At 44.9% G+C, this 9,160-nt stretch overlaps 1 protein-coding gene across 1 annotated transcript in view; it reads right to left on the reverse strand.

Annotated features, from left to right (window-relative positions):
- Positions 1–3,711, reverse strand: part of LOC138968331 (neuronal membrane glycoprotein M6-a-like) — a gene marked incomplete in the record, with an annotated part of 111,290 nt that extends 107,579 nt beyond the window's left edge. The window contains 1 exon segment of the mRNA XM_070340888.1: positions 3,383–3,711.
- Between the last annotated feature and the right edge of the window lie 5,449 nt (positions 3,712–9,160).

Consider the following 9,160-nt stretch of genomic DNA (forward strand, 5'->3'; position numbering starts at 1 on the left):
GGGGGGCGATGTGGTGTGTGTGTGGGGGGGCCGGGGAGGCGATGTGGTGTAGGCGGGAGGGAGGGGGGCGGGGGAAGGGGAGGTGTGGCTGTACGGAGGTGCAACGGAATGGAGGGGGTACAGAAACTAGATGGATTCTCTCTCGTGGGGATTTTTGTGCATTTCTTCGTTCCGTCTTCCACTTTCCCTCTGCTTTTGGCAAAAAAATCATAAGACCAAAAATAAAGTTCACAAACGCTGACACATTTCTTTAAAAACATTTTCAGGCTTAATAAAAACATTTCGAACATCCCTCCCCCCCCCCCTCTCTCTCTCTCTCTCTGTTTGTCTCTCTTTCTCTTTCTCTCTCTCTCTCTCTCGTGGTCTCTATGATGGAGGGGGGTTGAGGAGGTTTTGGATGAGATGGGAAAGTAGGTCACTTTAGATCTACACGTACACACGCACACACACACAGACAAAGACACAGACAAAGACACACACACACACACACACACAGACACACACACACACACACACACACACACACAGACACACACACACACACAAACATACACACACACATACAACCGACACAAATAACCACCAGTTCACCAAGTCAGAATCAATGAAATTTTAAAGATCCACAACCGACAAATTGCAGCTGACACCAAGCTCATAGCTAGCTCGGGCAAACAGAGATCGCACGCAATGCGTCCTCACTCAAATCAATGCAACAATCATTCTCTATGCTCCGCTATCTGTTTTGATTTGTTGCCCATTCTATCGCAGCAATGAGCATAAAACAGGATGTAAGTTACACTGTGATGGGCGGTACAGTTTCATCAACCATGACAATCCCAATCTCTCACAATCGAAAGAAATCTACCACCAACCCCCACCAGTAATAAGTATACCCATACGAACCAGAATTAGCGGCGAAAATCAACGGGGGGGTAGCTGACAGAACTCCAAGTCATTGCCCCTCTTTGTGCAGCTGTGCCGTTTGCCCCCCACTGTACAAAGGCAAAACAAAACGCACAGCAAGAACAACAACGCCTCTGTTTTCTTTCCAATGCATCAACTCAGCGGGTGGTCATAAAACGCACAGCCCACCAACTGGACTCAATATACAGTCGGTCGCTTAGTGCAGTGGATACTGAATTATACACACCCATGCATGTGTCTGTACAATGTCCAACAAAGCATGTCCAAAGCCGCTAAATATGTTTTCATGCCCAGTAATCCAGTCACTATCTAAAGCGTCTGTACAGTGCTTTTTCCAATGATCACAACAGAACACAACACAGATAGATCTACGTTCACATTCCAGCCCTTACACTCCCTCCTGTTATATATTTGTATATGTATATATATCGCACAATTGTACTATTCCACGATCTATGGCTGGCCATTTGTGTACATGCCCAAAGAAACATCTCGTGCAGTTTGCAAGGTCCCACTAAAGTCAAAGCTGTTCCAGGCTACGTTCAGTCTCTCTATGGACTTGCTCTTGAAACAAGAACGCACCTGTACGCTCGCTTTTCCGACAGCTTCAAAAACGCGCACCGGCACTTCTAAAGCAGAAAACAGGAAATGTATCTACAACCACTTTTCAAGAATGTCAACCCTGTGCAATGTTTCTGCACTTAATACATACAGAACACTTTGAAATGCGTTATCTTTCTTGGGTTTGTCTGTGCAATTCTGCTTTTAAATGACCACAATAGTAAGCGACCCAGTTTTATAAGCAATCCTGCTTCCAGAAACACAACAGAACACTGTAATCCACTCAAAGTGTCTTTTGTGTATTACAACGAACAACTGGCGGCAAACCAACCGAACAAAGACAACGGGGTAAGGGTGTACTTCCAGGGTGTCCAAGACTGCTGCAACCAAATGCTTACCACTGCACGCGCGAACATAAGCCCTGAAAAAGGTTGACAAGAGTACACTCAAAGGTACCACAAAGGCAAAACCTACCACTCGTGGAGAGTTTGGACAGTGTCCTGTGCAAGCTTGGTCCTCAGTTGAACGAACACGTCCAGTGTTGTCTAAAGCATTTACCACCACTGCACGAGTGAGCTAAACGCTAGACAAAAACATTGACAAAGCTGGACAGAGCACAACAAAACAGACGAATTTGGCAAAACCTAGCACTCGATTGTCCTGTGCTATCCTCAACGGAACGAACACAACAAAGCACTGCCACTGGTGAACGTCCAGTGTTGTCCGACATAGCTGAGACCAAGTACTTTCCACTGGACGAGTGAACATAAAACTGAACAAAACATCAGTGCAATCTTGCTTCAAGAAAACACAACAGAACAGCTTGGATGTACTTCTAGTTTCAAGAAACCTGGGTATCACTTGAACGAGCACAATACAACACTAGCTGTAGTAAGTCCAATGGTGTCCGAGAAAGCTTAGACGAAGTACTTACCGCTGGAAGTGGGAGCAAAAAGCTCGACAAAACGCCAGTGCAATCTTGATTCAATGAAACATAACAGAACAACTTGGATGTACTTCTAGTTTCAAGAAACCTTGTTTTCACTCAAACGAACACACTAATGCACTGCGTGTACGTCCACTGGTGTCCGAGAAAGCTGAGACGAAGTACTTACCACTGGACGCGGGAGCAAAACGCTCGACAAAACACCAGTGCAATCTTGATTTAAGAAAACACAAAGGAACAACTTCTAGTTTCAAGAAACCTGGACCTCAACTTGAACGAGCAAAACAACGCACTAGCTGCATGATGAACGTCCAATGTCCACAACGTGGTCGGCTGGGCGTTAAGCAAACAAACAAACAAACAAACTAATGCTTCAAGGAAACATAAGAGAAACACTTGGATGTAGTTCTAGTTTCAAGAAACCTAGACCTCAACTTGAACGAGCACAAAAGCAAAGCACTAGCAGGTGTACAACCAATGTCCACAACGAATGACTGTCCAAGACAAATAAAACAGAACACATTGGATGTACTTCTAGTTTCAAGAAACCTGGGTATCACTTGAACGAGGACAAGAAAACACTAGCTGATGTACGCCCAATGTCCACAACGAATGACTGCCCAAGACAAATAAAACAGAACAAATTGGATGTACTTCTAGTTTCAAGAAACCTGGGTATCACTTGAACGAGCACAAGAAAACACTAGCTGTTGTACGACAATGTCCACAACGAATGACTGCCCAAGGCAACAGTTACTGCAGCTTGGTTGGTACATGCAGGTCTACCACTGCACGCGTGAAAAGCAACACGCCAGAAAACCCGCTAAAACTCGTTGTGGACAAAACGTCGCACTCGAGGAGAGTTCGGACACACGAAAGTGCGCGTCGTCACCTTCGCACACACACACACACACACACAGTTCTCTTCTCTTCACAAAGCACTGAACTTACCAAAAACTTCACAACAGACTAACACAAGAACAAGATTTCAAGTCAAGTCTCAGACTTTTCAACACTGACACAGTGACAAGATTTCAAGTCAAGTCACTACAAAATTCTCACCACAGACACAAGAACAAGATTTCAAGTCCAGTCACAAACTTCTCAACACTGACAAGACTCGAAAGTCTAGAACCACAGCAAACACAGGAGGATGGATGCATGAGCAGCAACAGCTAGTCCCTCGCTGGCACCAGGATCCAAGAGAAGACAGTACAGGGGGAGTAGAGAGGAGAAGGAGAGGGAGGGAATGGTAAACAAATCTCGTCGCTGCTACCGCTCCCAACTCTCCCAACAGTAGCACAGTTGCTGACAGCTCGGCTAACCCATCACACAGCCCCCCAGAAAAGGGAGGGGCAAGGGTGGGGGTGGCGGGGGTAGGGGGGGAGTAGAGGGTGGAAGGGTTGTCTCTCTCCAAGGCCAATGCCAGTATCAAAAGCAGTGATGAGAGGCCTGTGCTTTTGTGTGTGTGTTGAACTTGTTGCCTCTACTACCTTCCTGGGCCCGTATGCTTATGGGGGAAGTTCGCGACAACTCCCGAAGTTTTGAGTGACATCGGAAGTACTTGCCTCACTTTCGTATGCATGGGCCGGAAAAAGGGTTTACCTCGAAGCAAAGCGAGGAAGTAACTCAGGGTATTTTGCGACTACTTCTAAAGTTTTGAGTGACATCGGAAGTACATCCTCACTTTCGCATGCATGGGACGAAAAAAGAGTTTACTTTGGAAGCTAACGAGGAAGTAAATGAGGGTAAATGTACTACAGCCAGACCCAGTAGTAAACACGCTACTTCCACAGTTTCTCAGTGCAAAAAGGCAGGGCTTTTCTTCAGTTTTTCATGTCAAACCGAGCTGACGCTCCCAAAGAGAGAAAATAGAGGGAAAAGTCGTATCTTCTGCATGCATTTCGTGCAAATTTCCCTGAATACAAACCTGAGTTGCCAGCTTTGACTTTTGTTTGTTCTGGGTCATTGGCCACCACTCTTTCATTCCCGCTTATACGAGGGGGTTACTGTGTTTCTATGAAAATGGGCGTCGTTGTGTGCATGTGTGAGTGTGTGTGTGTGTGTGTGTGTGTTTGTGTGCGTGCGTGCGTGCGTGGGTGTGTTTGTGTGCGTGTGCGTGTGTGTGTGTGTGTGTGTGTGTGTTCGAGTGTTGAAGTGTAAGTTTCTGCTATTTTTTTGTCAATGCTTTATCTCTGTGTGTGTGTGTGTGTGTGTGTGTGTGTGTGTGTGTGTGTGTGTGTGTGTGTGTGTGTGTGTGTGTGTGTGTGTGTGTGTGTGTGTTCGACGTTATGTGTGTGTTCGACGGTGTGTGTGTGTGTGTTCGACGTTATGTGTGTGTGTGTGTGTGTGTGTGTGTGTGTGTGTGTGTGTGTGTGTGTACCCACTCCCCACACTATGATGAGCTGACTATATTCACACCGGTGACACTGTGACGGTTCCCCTACGCTTTGTGTTCGGTGCCCTGACCCTTTGTGTTCGGTTCCCACACGCCAAAATTCGCGGACAAAACATCCATTTATGGTAGTATTACGCAATGTTGCTCTCTGAGAATGGTCTTGTTAGATCTGTGAGTGTTTACACTACATGCCTAGGTGCTGTTGGATTGAAGGTTTTTGATATTTTAGCCGTTATTAGGTAGAATGCCTTCCACTTTACTGCAAAACTGCATAATTCGTAGCATCGGCAAGAAATATCCTACCAAAAAATGCCTGCTTGGAACTGTCGTTGGTCCAGCAAAAAGTTCAACATGTCTGTAGCAGACAGCCCAAGTTTCAAGATTGTAGGGCCATCCAAACAGCCGTAATAATAAAAACAACAAAAGTAGTCAGTGAAATTGGCTGTGTTCGGTCCCCCCACACTTTTGTGACGTAGGCGTGACGGTTCCCATAATTCATTGTGTCGGTCCCCACTTTCTGTGTCGGACCCCACTTTCGACCTAATTTCTCTGTGACGGACCCCACAACCAGCCTATTTTGTGTCGGTCCCCACACCTTCTTGGATTTATGACTTGCCGGTTACTTGTATCATTGTATTCATTGAATCTAATTGTCTCGGAGTTATTTTTCAGCAAAAACCGGCAAGGCAGCACCTTTTGTGATACCAAGTAAGTCAGATGACATCAGTATGTGTGTGTGTGTGTGTGTGTGTGTGAGAGAGAGAGAGAGAGAGAGAGAGAGAGAGAGAGAGAGAGAGAGAGAGAGACTAACTTTATTAGTTTATGCCACAAATAATATATAACATTATTTATCTCTGGGACGGTTCCCAGTATACCAGCAAATTATGTGTTGATCCACCCACACCTTCTTGAACTGGCCTTCCCAATATCTACTCTTAGTCTTACGGCCTTGGAGATATGCAATTTGGCACATTTTTAAAATAAAAGATCCACCTGTCGTATGTGAGATTCAGTTTTCAGAGCAAAATGCTGCCCAGGGACTTCTAGTGGTGATTGAAAAAAAAAAAAAAGAGTATTTGCCTGTGTCAAGTATGTGTCTTTATCCACGCTTGTTGTAAGAGGCAACTTTTCCCAGCTCCTTGTGTTCATGACTGCTTTCTCTTAAAATTAATTACTTTATGACAGTCAGAATACAATGGAACAAGGCTACATAAACCCTGACAGCCTACGACAACGGCCCGACTAAGGCTCAACACCGCGCCAATAAATTCAGCATTGGGCCAATGTTGGGCCATGATTGCTCCGTTTTCGTAGGCTATCAGGGTCAAAGATACATATTGGTAAACTAGTAAAATACATGTTCAGCATCATCAGCAATACCACAAAAGGATTAAAACAAGAAATTCCTCCGATAGGAACTACACCCCCGTCAAAGGGAAATAACCTTCTCAGTTGGTGGCAGTGAGAATGGTTATTTCCCTTTGACCAACGGGGGTGTCCGTCTATACCAGGCCTTGTATAATTTTAATCCACCAATAACTCCCTAACCGTGTGTTTGACTGGTCCCAATTTTTGTAAGGACCGTCTCAGGAATGTATAGAACCTGTTCACCAAGTTTGGTGACGATCGGTCCGTTCATTCTTGAGATCTACTTGCGAACACAAACACATCGAGTGAAACCTATACACACCCCTATACCGGGGGTGTAAAAATCCTATTAGCTGTATGTCAGCGGCACAATGCAACCAGAACCAGCGTTTATGTGGAGTGATCGGGTGCTGGTCACTACCGCGAGCGTCACTACCGCGAGTACCACTACCGCGTCTCACACTAAAGTTGTGTTTCCGTACCCGCGACAGCGTTTTTCCAGCGGTGCGACGAAAATCAAGCACATAGAAAATGACCAGGAGTGTTTCGGCAAGCGACGCGATTTTTTTGAAAGGGTCCTGGAGCGATTTTTTCGCGTTGTCGCGCGGCAACGCGGGAGTTTACAGATTTTACCGCATGTTTAAAACGCAAGTACGGAAACACGTCACGCGTTTGCGCGCGTTTTCTTTTGTCGCTGCCGCTGTCGCGGGTACGGAAACAGAACTTACCGCGAGTACGACACTACCGCGAGTACGACACTACCGCGAGTATAACACTACCGCGTGTCACACTACCGCGAGTATAACATTACCGCGTGTCATTTTATGACTTCCATGGCTGAAGGCAAAGGTTGAAATGTTTCCTTGAAATATAAAACAAAAAGGCCTGGTCTGTTCTCTGAACACTAATTCAATGTTTGTCATGCTAACCAAGAACTCAAAACGATCAGAACACACTATCAGAATACATATAGAATGGGTTGCTTCCAATCAAAGCCGTTAGAACACAAACTCACAAGAAGTAAGTTTGCATGCGTTCTCTCTACGGTTATGGTACTCGCGGTTGTGGTACGCGCGGTAGTGTGACACGCGGCAGTGTTATACTCGCGGTAGTGTTACACGCGGTAGTGTCGTACTCGCCGTAGTGTGACACGCGGTAGTGACGCTCGCGGTAGTGTCGCATAACCGGAGTGATCTGGAAAGGTGTCAATCTCTCTCTCTCTCTCTCTCTCTCTCTCTCTCTCTCTCTCTCTCTCTCTCTCTCTCTCTCTCTCTCTCACTCACTCTTTCTCTCTCTGTCTCTCTCTCACACACACACACACACACACACACACACACACACACACACACACACACATACTGATGTCATCTGACTTACTTGGTATCACAAAAGGTGCTGCCTTGCCGGTTTTTGCTGAAAAATAACTCCGAGACAATTAGATTCAATGAATGCAATGATACAAGTAACCGGCAAGTCATAAATCCAAGAAGGTGTGGGGACCGACACAAAATAGGCTGGTTGTGGGGTCCGTCACAGAGAAATTAGGTCGAAAGTGGGGTCCGACACAGAAAGTGGGGACCGACACAATGAATTATGGGAACCGTCACGCCTACGTCACAAAAGTGTGGGGGGACCGAACACAGCCAATTTCACTGACTACTTTTGTTGTTTTTATTATTACGGCTGTTTGGATGGCCCTACAATCTTGAAACTTGGGCTGTCTGCTACAGACATGTTGAACTTTTTGCTGGACCAACGACAGTTCCAAGCAGGCATTTTTTGGTAGGATATTTCTTGCCGATGCTACGAATTATGCAGTTTTGCAGTAAAGTGGAAGGCATTCTACCTAATAACGGCTAAAATATCAAAAACCTTCAATCCAACAGCACCTAGGCATGTAGTGTAAACACTCACAGATCTAACAAGACCATTCTCAGAGAGCAACATTGCGTAATACTACCATAAATGGATGTTTTGTCCGCGAATTTTGGCGTGTGGGAACCGAGTGGGAACCGAACACAAAGGGTCAGGGCACCGAACACAAAGCGTAGGGGAACCGTCACAGTGTCACCGGTGTGATATTTGCGCCTTGATATTTTATTCATGTTCTTACATTTTATGCTGTTTATTGTGGTTCACCACACCCGAGTTTATCGTAATTGAGATAATAAAGTGTTCTATGTCTATGTATTATGTCTAATACACATGCACACACGCACGTAGGCTACAAAAATCCAATCTTGACTTTGAACTTTATATAAACATACATCCTCTTCACAATTAACGAGGACAAACGTAATTTACAAACACCTAAGTACAACAATTTTTCTGTTTTAAAAATTCGGACACACATTTTCTCAAATAATATGAAATTCGCTGAACTTATCTTCTTTTCACTACACCTTATATCTTGATTCCCAAAAAATGGAGTTCTGCCTTTTTAAATTTACCAGTAACACAAACATTCGCTCTGACCAAACTATTTTTGTCCAGCAGTTTTACCGATACACAATCATTAAAAAAACACTACAAAAAGAGTTTTAAGTTAACCGACTTCGCTACCACATAAACAACCTTTTTTTATTGTCCCCAACATTCTGGTCAACGAAATCATTATTATAGACAGTCATTCTATTTAAGGACAATTATCACAGCTTTCGTTCAACCAGTTAAAAACAACAATTATAGTAAAAGCTACAGCGCGATCAACGTTTGCCCATTTACGAACTCGCGATGAGATTTGTTTCTTCTGGTCACCAAGCCTACCGTTTACAAACGCATGCGCACTAATTGGGATTCCCCCAATTTTCTCGACCTTGACCTCAGAACTCTCGAAGCCACTACTTCGGCGTTCAATTTAGCTCGTGCATACCGAGTAGCGGGCAACTTTGCTTTCGAAGTTCCCACTTCCAATGTCAAGGGCCTCTCGCTTGACATAATTCGATGCATCAGAGCCACAACCA

This window comes from Littorina saxatilis, linkage group LG6 (assembly GCF_037325665.1).
Source record: "Littorina saxatilis isolate snail1 linkage group LG6, US_GU_Lsax_2.0, whole genome shotgun sequence".
NCBI classification, from domain to species: domain Eukaryota; kingdom Metazoa; phylum Mollusca; class Gastropoda; order Littorinimorpha; family Littorinidae; genus Littorina; species Littorina saxatilis.